Raw genomic sequence first — 22335 nt, forward strand, 5'->3', positions numbered from 1 at the left:
TGCCTTAGACACGTGAATCCCCAACATAGTAATGTGGCAGGCTCATGAATTTTGGAGACTTACATTTCACCTTATGGAAGACATATATTTTTGCAAGTCAACCTGAGTCTTAGCAATTTATTGCTGGTCAGGTCTACTTAATGTATTGTTCAATAAGGCTTGTGTAGTGGAATTCAGTGTAGAATGTTCAGATCATCAAGGTTTCCTCAGCCTACACTGTGACAGAGACAAAGACAGTTAACAACACAATGAGACAGTACTGGAGATATGATTAATTTCAGGTGCATCGTAGGTGAATACAAACTATACCAGGGATGTCTTAGATCCTATGTCTTCACTCTGCTGCTTTGCCAATGCATGTAATCAAGTAAGGACAGAACTCTTTCAAGGTATTATGTCACAAACTGCCACTAGATGGCAGACAAACACCACAATAAACACATGTCCTTGGCTAGATGTAGGAAATACTGAGAAAGTTAACAATGATACTGTCCCATTTTCAACATGAAGCCCTCAATGCTTGAACGGGTTCAGGTGTGACCTGGGGAAGAGCTGCAGCTATGCTGAGTGGTGCAGAAACCCTCCGTGTGTCCTGCGCACTGTGGCTATAAGGATGACGTTGGCCCCGCCCCGTTGAGATGGTTGTGTCCTCAGAGCCCATCTCTACCTTCTAAGCAGGATCAATCTCAGGAGACCATATTTCCAGAGCTGCTGATGCTGACCTTGTTGGCTAAAGATTTGAAACTGGACTTCATGGACATCCTCAGGTACAATTTAATCACAACCCACTTGTAAAGATAACTTTGGAATCTGTCCTTCCCATCTAATTTCAATCCACAGTGAAGCTAAAAATGTGGCAGAAACTCTGGTCACAGCCATAGCGGCCTCCCCCTTCTGCTCAATCCCCGCTTCTGCCCTGCTGTGCATGGAGCCTGCATGTGCATGGTACATGAGTAAATGTGTGAAGCCTTCCTAAGGCCTAAGCTCTGGACTTTTCTGATCATTTGAACTTAAAATTTTTAAGTTTTGATTCTTTGAACTTGAATCAATATAAATGGGTAGAAAGTTGAAAATAACACATTTCACCCCAAAAACCATCAAATCACAGGAAATATTAAGGAATCGTTGTTTAAAATAAATCAGGTTTTAAAACTGGATAAACATAACAATTGTAGGCCTCAGATTGTCTAACTCAGCACAATTCTGACATGAAAGTTCATAATTTCATAAAATTTTCCAAAAGTTTAAATTGAAATAATTAAAACCCCTTAACCTGAAGCATAAATTAAATCTGTAAATAATCTTTGTGATGAAGCTTTGAATATTATTTTGTTCAGGAATGGGAGAAGAAGAAAAAAAGGATGAGAGAACGCACACACACTCAACCCTCACATTCACACACTCAAACATAGTCTCTCAAGCATTATCTAACAAATAGAATACTGGCGAATTTGGTAACAGAAATGGTCTACATGCTGTATTAACATACATTTCAAAATCCCTTCCATATTCTACATTATAAGATTTTCATCATCTGTAGAGACCAAGTACTGCTTTCATGGGAATTTTAGAGAACAATTCCTAGGGAATAAAAGGTACTAAACTCTACCAAGTAACACTTTTCTGATCTAACAGTGGTCTATGTAACAACTGATCCCCGAGTCCTCAAGGACATAGAAAACACAAAAACCACTGTGAGCAGACTGGCTTCCCGCTGTGTGTTGTAGACACAGCTTCTCTGTCTTTGCAGCCACAACAGGAGGGTTTGGGGACTCCCTCGTCTCGTAACACTGATGGCAGAGGTGGTTTCATCTTCATCCACCATTTCCTCCTGCCTGTCCTCTCTGCAGCTCATAGCAACTCCAGAGGATGAGGCCTCGGTCTTCATCCTACTTTGGAGAGTGCTGATCTTCCTGGATTTGGGCTGATCCTGGCTTTTGAGTTCATCCTGGTCAAACTCCAACCCCAGGGACATTCTTTCTAACTGGAGAAAGAATCGGTGACTGTTGGTGAGATAACCAGGACTGGCGTCCCTGGATATATGAATGGCTTCCTCAGCTCCTTCCAACTCAACACCCTGCTCTGATCCAGCAGTGGCTCCACCTCCAGGATGGACACCCACCACTTTTGCTGCAACATCCCATCCTGGGCTCCCGTCAGGCCTGTGTCCATGCCCTGCCCACACTGTGTGGCTCCAGTCTCGTGTGCAAGGCTTCCGTCTTCACCTTCCTCCAAGGTTGTCTTCCTCCCACTTCTTGAACCCCATCACCCTGCACCTGCCCTGAGAACTGCCAGCTCTTAGGACGTGGGGGTGGGGGAAACATGCAGAGCTGGAAACGAATGGATTCAGAGACATAAAATCAATCATTGGCCGGGAGAGGACCATAGGTCCTCCACCCATGGGATTCTCCAGGCAAGAATACTGGAGTGGGTTGCCATTTCCTTCTCCAGGGATCTTCCCAACCCAGGGATTGAACCGAGGTCTCCCACATTGCAGGCAGAAGTTTTAACCTCTGAGCCACCAGGGAACCCCCCTGAAGGCAGTTGCTTGGGTTAAAGGGAAAGAAAGACATGAACAGTCATTCAAGGAGGTTAGGACACACAGAGCATGGATGTGTATAAAGGTGTTCAGAGTTAGAACATAGCTGAAAATTGTCAGGTATGGAGGGACTAAGTCCCTGCCTTGATAGCCTTGGAGGACATGTTGGGACAGAGCAGTCAGTATGGAGGTCACAGTGCTCAGCTGGGATAACAGGAAGCAATGGAGATGCTTGGAATCTGGGCGCTTACTGACCAATCGTGACACACACATTTTACTGCTCTTCTACCTCACTGCCTCTCTCTCACTGGTGGTGACGACAATTTCTCCCACCAAGAATATCAGGGAATCCAGCAAGAGGAAGCCTCTGTGGCTCCAATAATATCCACTGGTATCAAATAAAAGGAGCCTGTTTAATTCCTTTGAGTGTCGTACCTGATCCAGACCCTGTCTTAGAAGGAGAGAGACCACGAAAGCATGTCATGGATCCTGAAGAAATCAAAAGAAACCTGTACTCACAGGACAATGGACTGACTGTGTCCTGTGACCCCCAGGGGGAAGTAATTCTCTGAGGCAAGTGTATGCTGCCCTGTGGGACCCAGACCCGGGCACTCCCAGCCCCTGAGCTCTTACTGAGCTCAGCCAGCCCTGCAGCCTCGTCCAGCCCTGCCACTCCCTGCTGATTTACATGTTTTCAGAGCACAGCCCACTGCCCTGGACACTTCCTCATAGTCTGGTCACAGCCTGGGCAGGAGTCCGCGTCCTGGTCAGAACGCACAGTGAACATGAGGGCCCCCAGGCAGCTCCTCAGTCTCCTGCTGCTCTGGCTCCCAGGAAAAGAGGGAGAACACTGGGGGTTTGTTCAGTCCAGTGTGGTCAGTACTGCCTGGCCCTTCAGGGAAGTCCTCTTATAACTTGATTAATCCTGTGGAGGTATGTTTTTGTGTTTCCAATCTCATCTGCCAGGTGTGACCTCCAGATGATTCAGTCTCTATCTTCCCTGTCTGCATCTCTAGGAGACAGAGTCTCCATCACTTGTCGGGCCAGTCAAAGCATTAGAAATAATTTACAGTGGTATCAAGAGAAACCAGGGAAAGCTCCTAAGTTCCTCATCTATGACAGAACCAGTGTGTACACAGGGGTCCCATCCCATTTCAGTGGCAGTGGATCTGGGACAGATTATACCTTCACCACCAGCAGCCTGGAGGCTGATGATTTTGCAACTTATTACTGTAAACAGGATAACAGTAGACCTCCCACAGTATTACACACCCAAACATAAACCAACCAGGAGAGCAGATGGGTGAGGCTGGGCTGCCCTAGCTCCTCTAGGTACCTTCATCTGCTCAGAGCATTTCTCAAATGCAGCCACATGTGCAAGCTACTGATTTATGAAAAATAGTCCTATATAATCTATATGCAGATGCATATGTACCTATTTGCTATATTGATGTTTGGCACATATTATATATCATGAATTCAAGTCCAACAGTGGGTCTGTGACTCCCTTGGACACACATACAGGCATTTATAAGCATTTACACAGAATAGACATGTAACTTAAATAAACTGAAAGGAATCTGATTATATTCCATCCTAACATTAGTGTGTAGGACTAAATATAGTACTTGCTCCATCTAGGGGAATTTTCTTTTTATTCCTTGTATCTAAAACTCCCATCAAATTGATATGTTGTCTTTAAAATATTTCTAAGTCTGTAGGAATCCAGAGGGAATGAGTGGAAACAAGTTTTCTAATGTTAAAAGTTAAATATTTGCATCCTGTGAAATTCACATTCATGGTGTGTTGACAATGATCCCTTGAAATCCAAGTAGATTTTTGTTTCATATGAGGCACAATCTTATTGATAACTTCATCAAACAGGTCATAGAATTTGTGATTTATGGAGATAATGACAAGTAAGAAACCTACCCATAAAGAAACACAATAGAACCAAAGATGTTTCCTCTTTTATTTATACACTTGATCTTAGCCAAAAGGCCAAGAGGCGATTCCTCTTTATATTTATAATATAATAAAATATTTGGTGCTATTACCTGGAATAATAGATTTCTAAACATTCTAATAAACAGCTTCAGACTTCACATAAGGCTGTAAGGATTCCAGAATAGACAGCCAATCTATGGGGGGAAAGTATTCCTAATTGACTAGGATAAGTATTCCTAGTGAGAGCATTTATTTTTTATTCATGTATTTATTTTTAATATCTGACTCTTATTCTCTGATTGATCAGGCCTTGCTCTAGAAGGATAAATATGCAAATTTCTGGAAGCACTGAAAGATGGGACAGCTAGTACTTCAAAGTGCATTTGGACTTTGGGGATCCCTGGCTTCTGGCCAAAAGTGACTAAGTACATGAGTTCATTCCTGTGAGGCCAATGCTTCCTTAAGGCAGAAAATCATTGTTCTCACTTACCTATGCAGCCGTGTATTTTTATTGTAAGATAAGGAAGGGCCACTAAATACTTCATTCATCCCTTGTGTCTTTTCTATTCTGAATTTTCCATTTGTGTTAACCAGAGAGGAAAAGAAGTAGTTCCTGAGAATTTAGTTGGTTCAGATATCAGTATATGTGATTTAATTTGATGTTTTCTTTTCCAGAGTGTCTTGAATATCTTTTTCAAAATTATAGGAATCACTTTTGACTTTAAGTGTAAAGTGTTAGTTGCTCAGTGGTGTCTGACTCTGTGCGACCCCATGGACTGAAAGCCCACGAGGTTCCTCTGCCCATGGAATTCACCAGGCAAGAATACTGGAGTGGGTTCCATTTCCTTCTCCAGCAGAAGACGTAGGCTTAGGGATCAAACCCACATCTCCTACATCTCCACATTGGCAAGCGGTTTCTTTACTACTAGTGCCACCTGAAAGCCTCTTTTCCTTGGTTTATTGATCCTTACTGAAGGAAAATAAGAGTAACTATGCTAAAGCATAGTTAAAGAATAGCAAGAAGAGATAAGAAAGCCTTCCTCAGCGATCAATGCAAAGAAATAGAGGAAAACAACAGAATGGGAAAGACTAGAGATCTCTTCAAGAAAATTAGAGATACCAAGGGAACATTTCATGCAAAGATGGGCTCGATAAAGGACAGAAATGGTATGGACCTAACAGAAGCAGAAGATATTATGAAGAGATCTGGCAAGAATACATAGAAGAACTGTATAAAAAAGATCTTCACGACCCAGATAATCACGATGGTGTGATCACTGACCTAGAGCCAGACATTCTGGAATGTGAAGTCAAGTGGGCCTTAGAAAGCATCACTATGAACAAAGCTAGTGGAGGTGATGGAATTCCAGTTGAGCTATTCCAAATCCCGAAAGATGATGCTGTGAAAGTGGTGCACTCAATATGCCAGCAAATTTGGAAAACTCAGCAGTGGCCACAGGACTGGAAAAGGTCAGTTTTCATTCCAATCCCAAAGAAAGGTAATGCCAAAGAATGCTCAAACTACCACACAATTGCACTCATCTCACATGATAGTAAAGTTTGCTCAAAATTCTCCAAGCCAGGCTTCAGCAATACATGAACCGTGAACTTCCTGATGTTCAAGCTGGTTTTAGAAAAGGCAGAGGAACCAGAGATCAAATTGCCAACATCCTCTGGATCATGGAAAAAGCAAGAGTGTTCAAAAGAAAACATCTATTTCTGCTTTATTGACTATGCCAAAGCCTTTGACTGTGTGGATCACAATAAACTATGGAAAATTCTGAAAGAGATGGGAATACCAGAGCACCTGACCTGCCTTTTGAGAAATCTGTATGCAGGTCAGGAAGCAACAGATAGAACTGGACATGGAACAACAGACTGGTTCCAAATAGGAAAAGGAGTACGTCAAGGCTGTATATTGTCACCCTGCTTATTTAACTTCTAGGCAGAGTACATCATGAGAAACGCTGGGCTGGAAGAAGCACAAGCTGGAATCAAGATTGCCAGGAGAAATATCATAAGCTCAGATATGCAGATGACACCACCCTTATGGCAGAAAGTGAAGAGGAACTCAAAAGCCTCTTGATGAAAGTGAAAGAGGAGAGTAAAAAAGTTGGCTTAAAGCTCAACATTCAGAAAACGAAGATCATGGCATCTGGTCCCATCACTTCATGGGAAATAGATGGGGAAACGGTGGAAACAGTGTCAGACTTTATTTTTTGGGCTCCAAAATCACTGCAGATGATGACTGCAGCCATGAAATTAAAAGACACTTACTCCTTGGAAGGAAAGTTATGACCAACCTAGATAGCATATTCAAAAGCAGAGACATTACTTTGCCAAAAAAGGTCCGTCTAGTCAAGGCTATGGTTTTTCCTGTGGTCATGTATGGATGTGAGAGTTGGACAGTGAAGAAAGCTGAGAGCCGAAGAATTGATGCTTTTGAACTGTGGTGTTGGAGAAGACTCTTGAGAGTCCTTTGGACTGCAAGGAGATCCAACCAGTCCATTCTGAAGGAGATCAGCCCTGGGATTTCTTTGGAGGGAATGATGCTGAAGCTGAAACTCCAGTACTTTGGCCACCTCATGGAAAGAGTTGACTCACTGGAAAAGACTCTGATGCTGGGAGGGATTGGGGGCAGGAGGAGAAGGGGACCACAGAGGATGAGATGGCTGGATGGCATCACTGACTGGATGGACATGAGTCTGAGTGAACTCCGGGAGTTGGTGATAGACAGGGAGGCCTGGTGTGCTGCAATTCATGGGGTCGCAAAGAGTCAGACACAACTGAATGACTGAACTTAACTGAACTGATGCTAAAGCCTGTTATAAGAATTAAATAAATGAATACATACAAAGTACCATATGACTAATTAAGTTTATAAATGAAAGTGAAACATGAGTGAAAGTGTTAGTCGCTCATTCATGTCTGATTCTTTGCAACCCCTTGAACTGTAACCTGCCCGGCTCCTCTGTCCATGGAGTTCTCCAGGCTCTCACTCAGTAAATACTTGTTATCAATGTCCATTTGCTTCATCTTGTAATTATGTAGATACAATCTTTCCCATCATATTTTTATTTCAGATCATCCCATAGATTGTCATTATCTTCTGAAACTCCCACTTTGTCAAGTGGTGGAATAGCTTATTTCCTACAACCTAAAAAGAAGTGTACACATTTGGAAAAAGAAATATATATATTTGTTGTGAGGTTTAGTTGGTCAGTCATGTCTGACTGTTTGTGACGTCATGAACTACAGCCTGCTAGGCTCCTCTGTCCAAGGGATTTCCCAGATAAGAATACTAGAGTGGGTTGTCATTCCCTTCTCCAGAGGATCTTCCCCTTAGCAGGGATCGAACCCATGCTTCCTGCACTGACATTGGCAGGTGGAGTCCTTACATAGACATCAAAGGGGCTCCAGGTAAGAAAGAGTTTGATCCCATTTTTAATATTTGTTCATCAACACCTCTCAGTCTATTCTCCTGTTTTCCATTTTGCCTCATATGTGTGCAACTGCCACAGGGAAACTCAAAACTCACAAACCCAGGTCCATACAAGGTCCCTCCACAGCCCTACAAAAGCCCAAACTTCTGCTTCTCTCCATCCATCCTGGCCCCACTTGTGCCCATCTTACTCCACCTGGAATTTCCTTATGTCAGTGATAATCTTTCTCAAAAAATCTAGATGTGGGGACTGTCTGGAAGCTCAAGATAATTCTTAATAATTAATTCTATCTCATTTCCAGAGATTGACAGCATACTGGTAAAGAGAGAATGTACTGAAAAGCTAAGAAATAGTGACGCCTAGGGACCTGAGCCTAATTTAACCCTCTTTGCTGCTGCTGTTGCTGCTAAGTCGCTTCAGTCGTGTCCGACTCTGTGCGACCCCATAGACGGCAGCCCACCAGGCTCCCCCATCCCTGGGATTCTCCAGGCAAGAACACTGGAGTCGGTTGCCATTTCCTTCTCCGATGCATGAAACTGAAAAGTGAAAGTGAAGTCGCTCAGTTGTGTCCAACTCTTCTGAACCCCCTGGACTGCAGCCTGCCAGGCTCCTCCATCCATGGGATTTTCAAGGCAAGAGTACTGGAGTGGGTTGCCATTGCCTTCTCCATTAACCCTCTTTAATGTCCCTTAAACACATTGCTGTCTCAGTAACAGCTGCTCACAAACCGAACACCTCAAAGAAAGGAGAAGGTGGAGGCCTCAAGTCAAACACAGCTTTCAACAGTATCTCTGACCCTGATTCCCTGGAGGAAACAGCTGCTCAGCTGAGCCCCCAGGGGAGGGGTATGTGTAGGAACGTACAGGGAGGCTATTCCCACCTCCTTCCAGGGCTCCCCATCATTTCCTCCTCCCCCAGCTTGTCCTGCACTGAGAGGAGCAGCTGCTCTGACCCTGATTCCCTGGAGGAAGCAGCTGCTCAGCTGAGCCCACAGGGGAGGGGTGTGTTTAGGAACGTAATGTACAGTTCCCGTTGAAGGTTCTGTGCACCGAAGTCACGTGCAGGGTCCCCAGTCTCCACACTGGGCACATTTTTCTCAGCAATAAAATTAGTCTCCAAGGACCACAGAGAAGGTTGGATCCTGATTAGCACAAAGTCTTCAGGTAGAATGGGGGAAGGGCCACACCTGGGAGAAGAAATGAACCAGGAAGAGCAAGGAATCACCAGGCTGAGGGCCAGCCTCAAAGTCATGTCTCCCTGATTGGATGAAAGTGATAAACACCTAACATTTTGCCAGAATCAAAAGTAAATTATTTATGAGTGACAAAAATCATTCCAGAGTCTAAAATCATCTTTAATATTTTTAGGGAAATTATGTCCATTAATTTACATTTACATTAAGTGTATACGCTACAGCCTCACTTTTATTAAAACACTGAGGCATATATTATCAAGGGCAAAAATACTCAGTTTGAGAGAAGGTAATCAACATAGGTGGAATAAAATAGACATTGAGACAGAGCCAAAGGATCTGTAGCTATGAGGGAAATTACTTTTGTATGCTTATCATATTAAGTGATAAGATGCAGAATAGTTTCATGAAGCCACAAACTTTTAGAAATGACCAAGAAGAATTAGATACCTACATTAACAAGAGACTTGACTGATCTTCTTCCAGTGCTTGGTTGCTTTGGGTCCAGTCAGTGGTAGATACTCTGCAAAATGTTAACATCACACCAGGTTATAATTGCATCATGCCCACATCCTTAGGTTCAGCTGCACCCTAAGGATATTTCAGTCATTGTTCAGGTTACATATACTTAAAACTATATAAAATTTTACATGGAACTATATATAGGTAAAAAAAAAAACCTACCTGAATAAGGCACGTTCATTTTTTTCCTTCATAACTACTCTTCCATATTTGTATTCATGCTAAGTTCCCCTCTTCCCCAGTTCCTCCTGGGGCTGCTGTGCTGACTCCGTCCCCTCCCTCTGGTCTGCAGTCGTGGAAAGAGGCATCTCCATCTCCTGCAAGGCCATCCCATCTCATCCATAGAAATGAACACACCTGTCCTCCCTCCTTCCAGAACAAACCACACACTCTCCTCACCCACTGACATAGGGGTCCCCCAGGCTCCTGGGGTCCCAGCCTGGCTCAGTGGCCATGGATCTGGGACGGATTTCACACTCACACTCACCACTGTGGAGACTGGGGACCCTGAATGTGACTTCTGTGCACAGAGCCTTCAATGGGAACTGTACATTACGTTCCTAAACACACCCCTCCCCTGTGGGCTCAGCTGAGCAGCTGCTTCCTCCAGGGAATCAGGGTCAGAGCAGCTGCTCCTCTCAGTGCAGGACAAGCTTGGGGAGGAGGAAATGATGGGGAGCCCTGGAAGGACTCCCAGGGAATAGCCTCAGGTCCCGAGCCCAGGAGTCTCTGTCATGAGCTCCCTGGGGTCTGCACCGCTGGTTGAGATGCTCACAGACAGCTCCATGCTGACTCTCCCTTGGTTCTCAGCATCACTGATCCTAGAGGACCGGCCATCTGCCCTCTAGCCCTAGGAGCACAGGCCTGGCCCACTGTGACTTCACCACTAGATTCAAAGACATTTGTTCATAGACAGGGTCAGGGCCCCAGGGAGGGACTGGTCTGTGGGTCTGAGAAAACTCTTTCCCTCAGTCTCTCTGGTGGAAATTCCAAGTCTGGAGAATCTTAATCATCCTGGTGTATATTCTCTTAAAATCTGGAAATTATCCTCATATTAGAAACAAATACCATGATGAAATTTAAACTTCATGTGGGTATCATGTAGCCACAGCTTCTAAGTTTGTTAACTTAAATCTGCTTCTGAACTTCCTGGCTTTGAATCGTGCTCCTGCCTTCTGTGTGCTCCACCCATCTCAGCTCCTGCTTCTGTCCTAGACTACCATGACCTCAGGTTTCCTTGAAGGTAGACATCTTCTCCCCTAACTCTCAGAATGCCGTGTCCTTGGCTGGAGTAGTTAGTGATTTTCAAAGTGTAAGAGTGAGGCATCTGTAGAGTGTGAAATGGTTTATATTTTTATCCAGATAGTGATATATGTCAACCTTCATGTGTTGTGTACTTAATATATCTGCCCGTTCTTCCTGTATGTTTTTTAATATCACAATTAAATTGAAAAAGAACAAATCCAGAGTTTAAAGCAAATATTTTGAAAAGAACAAAAATCAGCACATATTCAGGGAAGCTCAGCATTCTTAAGTAGAAGTGTAATATGATGTACAGATGTGAGATTTGGATCGTAAAGAAGGCTTAGCGCCAAAGAACTGATGCTTTTGAACTGTGGTTCTGGAGAAGACTCTTGAGAGTCCCTTGGACAGCAAGAAGATGTAACCAGATCAATGCTAAAGGAAATGAACCCTGACTATTCATTGGAAGGACTGATGCTGAAGCTACAATACGTTGGCCACCTGACTCCAAGAGCTGACTCATTGGAAAAGATCTTGATGCTGGGAAAGACTGAGGGCAAGAGGAAAAGCGACAGATGCTGGGAGATAGTGAAGGACAGGGAAGCCCAGCTTGCTGCAGTTCATATGGTTGCAAAGAGTCAGACACCATTCAGCAACTGAACTACAACAACATGAATTCAAAAGTTGTAAGAAACTAAAGAGGGAGGGGGTGGTTTGCATGTGGTTCCCCAGGGAGGACCTTCCCTTGCAAGTCTGAGATACAAGCTCAGCTCTGGTCTTGCTTTGACTTCTCAGGACTCCTCAGTTCAAACTTCTGAACATGAGGTTCCCTGCTCAGCTCCTGGGGCTCCTCCTGCTCTGGGTCTCAGGTAAGGATGGAGGGGCATGAAAAGGAAGATGGGGGGTGAGCTCTGGGGCAGCACTGCTCTCCATGTGTCTTTGCCTCCATGTTAGATGCACGCCTCACCCTCTGTTAAGGGCATGTGATATTCAGCAATATGAGAATGAGAATAAATACAGAGGAAACAAGTAAGTGTGCTCTGGCAAACACTGTGAGATACAAAGTGTGGGCAAGTGTGCATGACTCCTAGAAATCTCTTTTCACATTGTGAATCTTAGATTATTTTGAAACTAGAAATTTGGGATATTAATCACAATTAAATAACAATTTAGCCTGAAGTAAACTGGGAAATTCTGAAAATAACTTCTCAATTTTGTCTGAAATCTTGTACTTTTCTCTAATTCTTTTAGGATCCAATGGGGCTATTGTTCTGACAGACTCCACACTCCCTGTCTGTCATCCCCGGAGAGACGGCCTCCATCTCCTGCAGAGCCAGTCAGAGCGTTCAAAATAGATATGGAGACAATCTTTTGCACTGGTATGTGCAGAAGCCCAGCCAGTCTCCACAGCTCCTGATCTATGGAGTTTCTAACCAGGCCTCTGGAGTCTCAGACAGGTTGACCGGCAGTGGGTCAGGGACAGATTTCACCCTCAAAATCAGCAGGGTGGGGGCTGAGGATGCCGGAGTTTATTACTGCCAGCAAAGTAAAGAAACTTCTCCCACAGTGATTCAGCCCCGAATATAAGCCCCCCTCTCCTGGTGGCCCAGCTGCTCACATGTGTTGACTGTGTGGTGAGCAGGCGGGCAGAGTCTCTGAGTCTATGGAGGAGGAAGATGCTGGAGAACCAGGGGAACAGAATGTGTCTGAGGGCTCAGGAAGGTCATGAAGTGTCTTTGTTCAACTTCAGACAACACAGGTTAAGGCCATGTGGGTTCTTGAGTGACAGCACGAGCAGGACAATGGGGGGGTCTAAGTGCCCTCTGAGCAACAGACCTGAGGAGGGAGAGGTGAGAGGCATCATACTTTCCCCCTTGTGTAGACTGACGTGTAGAATCAATACAGTTCGTATATCAGGGAGACAATGAGGCAGATTTGTAGCAGAATAGGTGGTGGGATTTTTAGGGAGATAAAATGTCATAATATTAAAAAATAGTTTTTTCCACTTTCTGCACTTTCTGAATCTCCTTTTTCCTACATATCTTCCTATTTCTTCATCATGTGTCAGATCACAGTCTCTACAAAGAGTCCCCAGACAGAATTAGTGTGGAAAATGTAGTGAAAATTTCGAGTTATGAATGTTCAAATTTTTTTGAAATGATAGCAAGCACAATATCCTAATGCTAACATTAATTGTCTCAATTAACTTCCAGAGAAAAAAAAATATGACTATTAGAATTCCTTAACCTGGGTTAAAAAAATTTTTTTTTAATAACATAAACTGGAAGGGGTAGGGTATAGAATTTACACCAAAGAACATTGGAAGGATACAGAATAATATGCCAAGTTCTCTTTCTCAAAAGTCAAGAATTTTAAGCTGTGGGGAGACTACAGGAATGGAAACATGAATGAAATTGAGGCAACACAACCGAGCATACTGTTCTTTGGCTTCTATTCAGTGGGATTAAAAATGGTGGTGCTGTTGAGGACTGATAAGAAGAACCCAGAGAGAAAACCCAGTAAGTTCCTTATGGAATCACAAGGAGGAAGGGCCATCTGCCTGGTTTCCTGGGTTGTGTGTGCTGCTGCTCAGTTGCTTCAGTCATGTCCGACTGTGTGCGACCCTGTGGACTGTAGCCTTCCAGGCTCCTCTGTCCGTGGGATTCTCCAGGCAAGAATACTGGAGTGGTTTGCCATGCCCTCCTCCAGGAGATCTTCCCAACCCAGGGATTGAAACCACGTCTCTTATGTCTGCTGCATTGGCAGGCACTAGTTCTTGACCACTAGTGCCACCTGGGAAGCCCCTGCTGTGTCTTGGCCACTGCACATGTCACAGGAAATGAGTGTGTGGCCAGGGATTGAGATCTTCCATCATCAAGGGCTCAGTGATGTTCCTGGGCAGAGACCCAAGGTCATGTCACCTAGTCACTGTCACCTTAACTCAGCCGAGCAGTCTCCAGACATCCTTGCTCCTGAAGGTGGTCCAGCAGAGGCCGAGGAGATGGAGACCAACTTCCAGCATTCAGGCAAGTATTAAAGATGCACACAGCAGCCTTGAGTAAAGAAAAAGAAAATGTCTGAATAAGTAGGAGGTTTCTATTTTCTGACCCAGCACCCCTAGCCTGCCGTCTGACCCAGATTTCAGGACTCTCCTCTCTCATGGAGGTTACCTTATGAGGCCTCAAACCTCAGGTGGATTTATGGTTTCCAGCTGGGTTGGTGCACTTGACCCAAGTCAGAGCTTCTGTCCACTTGAAATTTTGGAAAACAATATAAGAGCAAAGTGTTGGGTAAGCATTGGCTCAACAAGAAAGGAATGTTTTCTACTTTGTTATTTCAAGTCATCTAATTCTTACACTTTCCATTTTCCCCTGATATTATACAAATATGAATTTTCCACTTACATTTTCTTTATTGGTAACTTTATCAGTGGCTAGATTTCCAAATTGTCCAACATTCATGGAGATTTTGAAGAAGGAAATGGCAACCCACTCCAGTACTCTTGCCTGGAAAATCCCATGGACGGAGGAGCCTGGTAGGCTACAGCCAATGGGGTCGCGAAGAGTTGGACACAACTGAGCAACTTCACTTTCACTTTCATGCATTGGAGAAGGAAATGGCAACCCACTCCAGTGTTCTTGCCTGGAGAATCCCAGGGACAGAGGAGCCTGGTGGGCTGCCGTCTATGGGGTCACAGAGTCAGACACGACGGAAGTGACTTAACAGCAACAGCATGAGATTTATGTCACATTTTTATCAGGATCACTTTATCAAGAGCTTAGAAACTTGGTAGTAAATTGTCATAAAAACAAAAAATTCAAACAATAAATAAATACTTTGGGTTCACATGAATGTTCATTTCCTAAAAGTGCATCTGATTCCTGTTTCTAGTGATAGTTGTATAGAATCTGAATACTTCAAATAGATCCCATTTTTAGAAATGCTCTAAAAATACATCTGAGTTTATCACAGGCATGCTAGTCACATTCTCTGACATGGCGTGGATTGCATTAAATAATTTCAAATCCACCTGGACTACATAATACTGTTTAGGTTAAAGGGATAAAACTTATTAGAGGTCATTTCTTTCCAGACAATGGATTTCATAGTAAGTGCAATTAAAGCTAGATTCTTGATTATAATAGAAGTTTTAAGAAATGGTATACACAGGGAATTTGTAACACATGCACAGAACCGCTAGACTTCAGGAGGTATTTCTACACATATTCACAGAAGGAACAGTTTTATACCAATTCAGTTGACTTCTTACTACCATCATCAGTGAGGAGCCTGGAGATGCTACATGTTTTCCTCTGCTCGAGCAGGAAACTCACTGGACCCTGAATGGTGTATAAAGATCCAAACACAAACTTACCATAGAGAGACTCAGCTTCTCACGGTGGCAGGAGCAGCTGCAGTGCTCAGAGGATGAGCTGACACCAGGATGGGCTCTAGTGGAAATGGCCTTGGAGCCTCGAGAAAGACACTATGAGCACCTCGGTCACAGGCACTGAGTCCTCTTTTTGTAAACAGAGATCAGGGCATCACTAGGACAGCCTCCCATAGCCTCTTCCTTCCTTCTGACTAAGGCAGCTCACGCCCCATTGTCCCTCCAGGGAAGGGCTGCCATGTCCCCCCTGGAGCATCCACTAGGTTCCCTGATGGATTTCCTGTTGCTCAGCAGGCTGATCTCTGAGTGTCGGTTATGTCCAGATGGCTGATGTCTTTGATCAGCTCTCTCTGTCCGCACTGGCCCGGAGGCAGGGGTGCTCGCACCACAGGCTGAACCTACTGCACAGCCCTCTGAAATCTGGCAGATTCAGTGTCACCTGGTCCATGAGCCAGACCAGCCCTCCTACATGTGGATTATGTACTGTCCAGAAGTCACAGAGGCTGTCAGACAATTCCTTTAAGAAAAAGACACACATTCAGAACCCTGGAAAGTGATGCACATCCCAGTCTTGTTTATGCGACCCTTGAAAACTCTCTTACCATTGGGGGAAAACTTTCTGTGCAATTTGGTATCAAGTGTTCTTGTCCAGAAATATAATCTGGGCAGTACGTCCAACCAAGGGAGATCATCAGCTACACAATGACCAGAAAATCACCAAGCAGCCTGAAAAGATTCCCAACTCACTGCACACGACTTTGTTTTGACACAATTTCTGAACTGGTGCTCCAGTTAGGAGGGTTTAAATTGGAATTATCTTGGCGTGTATCTACTGTCACCTGGTCTTTGTGTCAAAAGCACACCAGGAGGCAGTCAAGTCCATTTTCTAATACACGTTGCGTGTTTCGTTCCTAAGTTTCTCTTTATTTGCCTATCACCTTGAATATTTTGATGCTGAGAGGCTGGAAATTCACTTTATGCGTCCTCTCTCTCTCTCGTGCTCTCTCTAAATCTCTGTTTTCTTTTATTTCTGCAATTCTTTAACATAGACATATTTTCTCACCTGCTTCTCTTTCTCTCTTTTTTCTACATGTTCTAAGTGTCATGAACTCCCAACACTAGAAGTGTAGCGACCAACACTAGTAGTTTAGCTTGTGCATGAGTGCTCGGTCGCATCAGTCATGTCCGACTCTTGTGAGCCTATGGGCTGTAGCCCAGCAGACTCCTCTGTCCGTGGGATTCATCAGGCAAGAATACTGGAGTGGGTTACCATGGCTTCCTCTGCAATCTTCCTGACCCAGGGGTCGATCCTGAATCTCCTGCATTGAAGCTGGTTTCTTTACTGACTGAGCCACCAGGGAAGTCCAGAAGTTTAGTTTATACCAAGACAAATGATTTGACTGCATCTTGAAACATTATTGTCTGTTTCAAACAAAGAGGTTTTGTATGTTTAGGTTGATTGTGACCAGCAATTATTTGGTATATTTATATAATAGAATAAACAAATTGTCCTCCTTATAAAATAATAAATTATTTGTGGGGAATTACCTGAAATAATAGATTTTTATATATTCTAATAACTGGTTTTATAATTCACATAGGCTGTAGGGATACCAGAACACAGAGACAACCTGTGGGATCATGTTTCTGATTGTTAGGAATAGGGTATGGAATGTGAGTAACATCTGCACAAGGAAGTTTCCAGCAATTTATCATAGACTATAGTTCTTCCTTAATCTTATACCTTCTTGTCTTCTCCAAAGAGTACAAATGTAATCCTATTTAATATTCAACATATGTACTTATTTTTAATATCTGATTCTTATTCTCTCCTTGGTCTGGTAACTGTTTTAAAGAAGCCAACATGCAAATTTCTGGAAGCACCAAAAGATGGGGTCAGCTAATGCTTCAGAGAGCGTTTGAACTTCAGTCCTGGTCTTGGTCAAAGTGACTAGGTAGACACGAACTTCACAGCAGAGAAAAACCACTCTCACTTACTCATGAAGGCAAAGTATTTTCATTTTAAGATAAGGAATGGCCACAAAATACTTTATTCACCCCTGTGTCTTTCCTGTTCAAAACCTTATATTTGAGTTAATGGGAGATGAAAAGAAATGGTTATAGAGAATTCAGTTGATTTTAAATATCAGTTTAAGTGATTTAACTTGATTTTTTCCCCTACAATATCTTGAATATCCCTTCTGTGTTAGGATTTGTAAACTCCTGAAATCATGAGTAGGTTAAAAAAAGCATTAAATTTGAGAATTCTCAGCTTATAGTTTCCTTTTTTTTCAGGTACACCTGCTTATCTGGATGAAAAATTGGAGAAAATTATGTCCTTTGCAATCTTGGTATACCATACAAATTCTCATTCAAAGGAAGCTTCAACTAAAACTTAAGGGACTAGAATCTGTGATTTGTTGCCTAAAATCTTCCAGTGTTCTCCACTCCCCATTTCTCAAGTGAACTACACATTCTTAGAGGCCAAAGAAAAAAAACACATGTAGACAGTGGAAAAATATTAAACATTCATAGAATCTGTGCTTTTGTAGGAGAATATATTTTGAGTACAAGGGTGAGTTTTGAGTGAAGATCCCAGAGGACATGAAGAGCTTATATGGCACAGAAAGCTTGGGCGGGCAATGCAGTGAAATTATTGTCTTACTTTGTCCAGTTCGTCTACGGGTGAGTGGGATACAGCGCAGAGTAAAACTATTACAGACAAAGGCTCCATCTCCAGCACAAGATTTCCTCTCTCATCCTATTGATCAGTTGTGTAGATCGACAGAATTTTTTACTTATTTTAAGAGAAAGGAAACAAAAATGAGTCAAACATTTAGATACCGATTCTATCATGACCATGAAAAGCAAGGTCTTGATGATGCGAAACAGATGGACATGGCATCAAACCTGTTTCACCTGTGTTTTGAGAAAGCTTATCCAGTCATGTTAGGGGAAGCACACTGATTGAAACCGCCCACCCTGGCCAGGCACCATAGTAACCATTTGCATGAGTTGTTTTATGACAGGAGATCCCGATAAGAAATATGGAACTAATAAGCCACCACCAACTGGAAGAGTTCGAAAAGGTCGAAAGGAGACACCCCATGACCATCCACTTCCCAGAATCCCTCTTGCTAGCATCCATATTGGCTGAGTGATGCCTGCGCCACCAGGAAAGACTCTGAATTAGAATGATTGGCCAAAGACTACCTGGAAACAAATCCCATTACCATAGAACATGAGACTGTGAGCCACACGCAAGAGCGGTTCTCCTGGGTTCCCTTACCCTACTGCTTTCCACCCAGGTGCCCTTTCCCAATAAAATCTCTTGCTTTGTCAGCACATGTGTCTCCTCAGGCAATTCATTTCCAAGTGTTAGACAAGAGCCCAGTTTTGGGCCCTGGAAGGGGTCCCCCTTCCTGCAACAGTCAGAGGATAAATACATTCACATAGACTTGTCTTTATTTCCTAGAAACTAAAATGCTTTTCCAAAGACTGTGGGTGACAATTTGCTTTCAAGTTTAAAAGGCAATCAGCTCCCTAGACATCACAAAAGCCTTTGGGTGCAGGATCTAGCCCAGCAGATCTGCAGCAGGGAGCGCCCTCTGCTGGGTGGACTGCTCTCAACTCTTCCTCAATGACAATCTCTCAGCTGTTCACATGAGGGATCTGGGTTTGGATCCAGAATTTGAACAGGCCCCTATGTGTCTCTAACCTTGCCCATGGCAGCATGGGCTTGTCTGAGAGGGTGGCCAGTTCCACAGAAAACGCTACACAGAGGGTGTCACAATGTTACAGTCGCCATTCCACAGAAAATGACAGCAGGAACACAAATTCAAACACCAACAGCACAGTCTCCAAGGTCATGCATATCACACAGTGGCTTCTGGTTTTGAGGAACTGAAACTAATAGTATCTGACAACAGAGTCAAAAGTGCAATGAACCTGCCTGCCTGAGGCCTTCCTCATCCAGTTGACTACAGTCAAGATTGGAGGCTCACAGAGGCCTCCCCCTCACCTGGAACTCATACAGCTTATACATTCAACCCTGACAAACTCTCCTTGTTGCTGGGTGGTGTGACGTGACTAGTGTGGGCTGCTATTTAGTTTTGTTTACAGGCCTCAGCCTGGTTTGCTAACATACGTGAGGCAGAGAGTGTTTTTTAAAATGAGAAATCTTTAAAGACTTTTTTCCTGACAGAGGATCAATTTCTAAGAGATTTTACATTTTCTGTAGATTTTAGGATAGTTGTCTATGAGATAAGATAAGTATTAATAGAGACTTTAAAAGTTTTCTAGTAAGTTCACAAAAAAGACAAATTCTCTCTGAAATTAACCCATCTTAAAGAATATTTTGTAAAAGGAGTTTCTGAACACTTGATTTGTCATAAAAGAAAATACCACAGAATTCTCACTTTAATTCTTTTCCCCACAATTTATGTCTCCATTCTCAGGACTGAATTTATTTGTTTCTTAAGACTTCTATAAGAAAGTACTAGAGATTGATGGGCTAAAACAACAGAAAGGTATTCTGTCAGGACTGAAGACCTGAGGAATGAAACCAAGTGTTGTCCAGGCCAGGGCAGCTACCCTCTGAGGTGAAGGCTCTCCTCACCTTTCTCCCTTTCTTGGGCCCCAGGTTTTGCTTAACCATTGGCACCATAAGTCTAGTCACCGCGTCTGTCCTCACATGGTCTCTTCTCTGAATCTCTGTCTTTGTGTCCTTTCTCCTCCCTTAGAAGGCCACTTATATTAAAGGCCCACCGTAGCACAGTATGACCACACCATGATCACCAAATGATATCAATACTGGCTATTTTCTAAATAATGTCGTGTTCAGAGGTCCTCGAGTCTAAAATGTCACTATAATTTTTAGGGGAACAGAATTCAGCCAGTAATAGTACACAAAAGCAATTCTTACTTTAATAGATGCTAAAGGACTCATATAAAACTAGTATTAATATTTCTAATAGCTTCTTCCCTTTGTTTCGTATTGGTTTGCTTTTCTTTCAGATGCTTATCTTTTGACTTCATTCACTGCATCGTTAATTAGAGGGCTGGAATTTTCAGAACAGCAGCCTGCCTGCCACCTGCTAGAAACCCCTATTAGTCTTGGTAGCTTCAGAAAGCAGGAAGAAAACCCAGGAGAATTTTTTTAAAAAAAGACAAGATCAAAGAAAGCAAAAACTTAAAGAAGTAATAAATAAATAAAAGGGTGAGTCACACTTCAGTGAACTATAGAACATATAAAATTCTTTATCTCCCTCTACACTGTGGTTTTTTTTGAGTGAGTGAGATTATTACCATAAAGTTCAGAGTTGAAAGGCAAGCATCATTTTTGCTCAGTTATCAAAATTTTATTCTTGAGTATTTCTCAAAGAATATACAGACCAAATATTATTATGGAATCTTGCAGGATATTCTATTAGTTCATTTCTCTTGATTAGGTTAGTCTGATTTTGGATTTAAATTGCCCAAAGTCTAAGAAACCAAAGTCTACATTTATAATTGCCAAGATTCTGTTTTTAGTACAAAAGGAATTTGACATTGTCATTATTTTTCAGGAACCGTTCAGTTCACCATGACCTGCATCAGGCTGACCCATGAGAACAGTCCTGTAGTTTTCCTATTTAATAAAAGCTGGTGTGACAGACTGACCCCTTGAGCACTGGTGGCCTGGAGCCTGATTCCATAAGAACTGGACTGAAATAAAAGCCCAGAAAGGTGACAGTGATAGACACAGGCCACCCTGAGACATTCAGATAAAGAATCCAGTCATTGCTCTTCTCACAAACACCATCCCCTTTTGAAATGCAGGCTCATGACTGTGGCTTCCAACATACAGGCAGTGAGAACCTTAGTTTTTCACACAGAACTGACAAACCAGGACATCCTGCGGAAACTGGTTCTACTTAATGAGAGTTAACAGAGGAAGAGCTCTCTTTAAGCACCACTGGGGAAAAAAGAAAACACAGTCATACATTTTTCATGTTGTCCCATCATCTCAAGTGAACTTTTTCTTCAAGAACTTCTTTGATTATATATATATATATATATATATACACACACACACACACACATGTACATACATACATATATATGTATATACATATGTATATATATACATACATATATATATGTGGCTTCCTGGTTGGGAAGATCCCCTGAAGAAGGAAATGGCATCCCACTCCAGTATTCTTGCCTGCGAAATCCCATGAACAGAGGAGCCTGGTGGGTGGGCTGCAGTCCTCGATGTCGCAAAGGGTTTGATACATCTCAGCAACTAAAGAAAAAGAGCAACATATATACATATAGATCTATCGAGAGACAGAAAGACAGAGAGAGAGAGACAGAAACAGAGACAAAGACAGACTCAGATAGAATCATGATAGCATATGCACTAGGTTGAAGCTGCTGGGTTTTTGATATTTCATTTGACATTTCATTTTACATAAAATTCTTAACACATTTTTCCTTATCTTAAACTGAACTATCAACTTTCTGCACAAGCTATATCATTTTTCCCCTGTCAATTTCATTTGACTTAAGTGTCTTTGAAATTTAATTCACTAGGTGCCAGGAAAAGAGCAGTTCTAACACCTGATTTCAATATTCTTTAACAGGTAACCTGAGACCATAGTTATTGGACAGATCTTGAACCAGCTCAACCTTCATACTCTTGTTTGGAGAAATTTCTGAAGGTCAGTACTAGCTGTTCTGTTATCTAGATCACCTGGGAAGAAAAGCAAGATGGTGGTCCCCTTCCGAATACTGACCCTGGATATACCTGTCTACATGTCAGGGTCTTCAGTGCTTTCTTAGAGCTCCAGGCCTTGTACACTGTGTCTTGCATTTTCTCAGTGAGATTCTTCTTCCTACTGTTCCAAGCAGTATAAACTTTAGCTAATGGTATTCATCTAAACACACAAGAGCTTTATTTCACTTTGCTTGAGCTTGATCCCTCCCACCCTCCTCTGGCTCTGTCTACACCGCTGCCCCACCAGGGGATTTGCATGTGGTTCCCCAGGGAGGACCTTCCCTTACAAGTCTGAGATAA

General features: G+C 42.9%; 1 long non-coding RNA gene across 2 annotated transcripts; it reads right to left on the reverse strand.

Moving 5' to 3' along the window:
* Nucleotides 1-1110: 1110 nt before the first annotated feature.
* Nucleotides 1111-11012, reverse strand: LOC133257102 (uncharacterized). 2 transcript variants are annotated; one of them, XR_009739406.1, is made up of 4 exons: nt 9806-11012; nt 9576-9644; nt 2123-2330; nt 1111-1984 (listed from the first exon to the last, which is right to left on the reverse strand). It is a non-coding gene; the product is annotated as an uncharacterized LOC133257102 (long non-coding RNA). The 2 variants fall into 2 exon arrangements; XR_009739405.1 differs by having other exon boundaries at nt 1111-2330.
* Nucleotides 11013-22335: the final 11323 nt, after the last annotated feature.

Source organism: Bos javanicus, chromosome 11, assembly GCF_032452875.1.
Source record: "Bos javanicus breed banteng chromosome 11, ARS-OSU_banteng_1.0, whole genome shotgun sequence".
NCBI classification, from domain to species: Eukaryota; Metazoa; Chordata; class Mammalia; order Artiodactyla; family Bovidae; genus Bos; species Bos javanicus.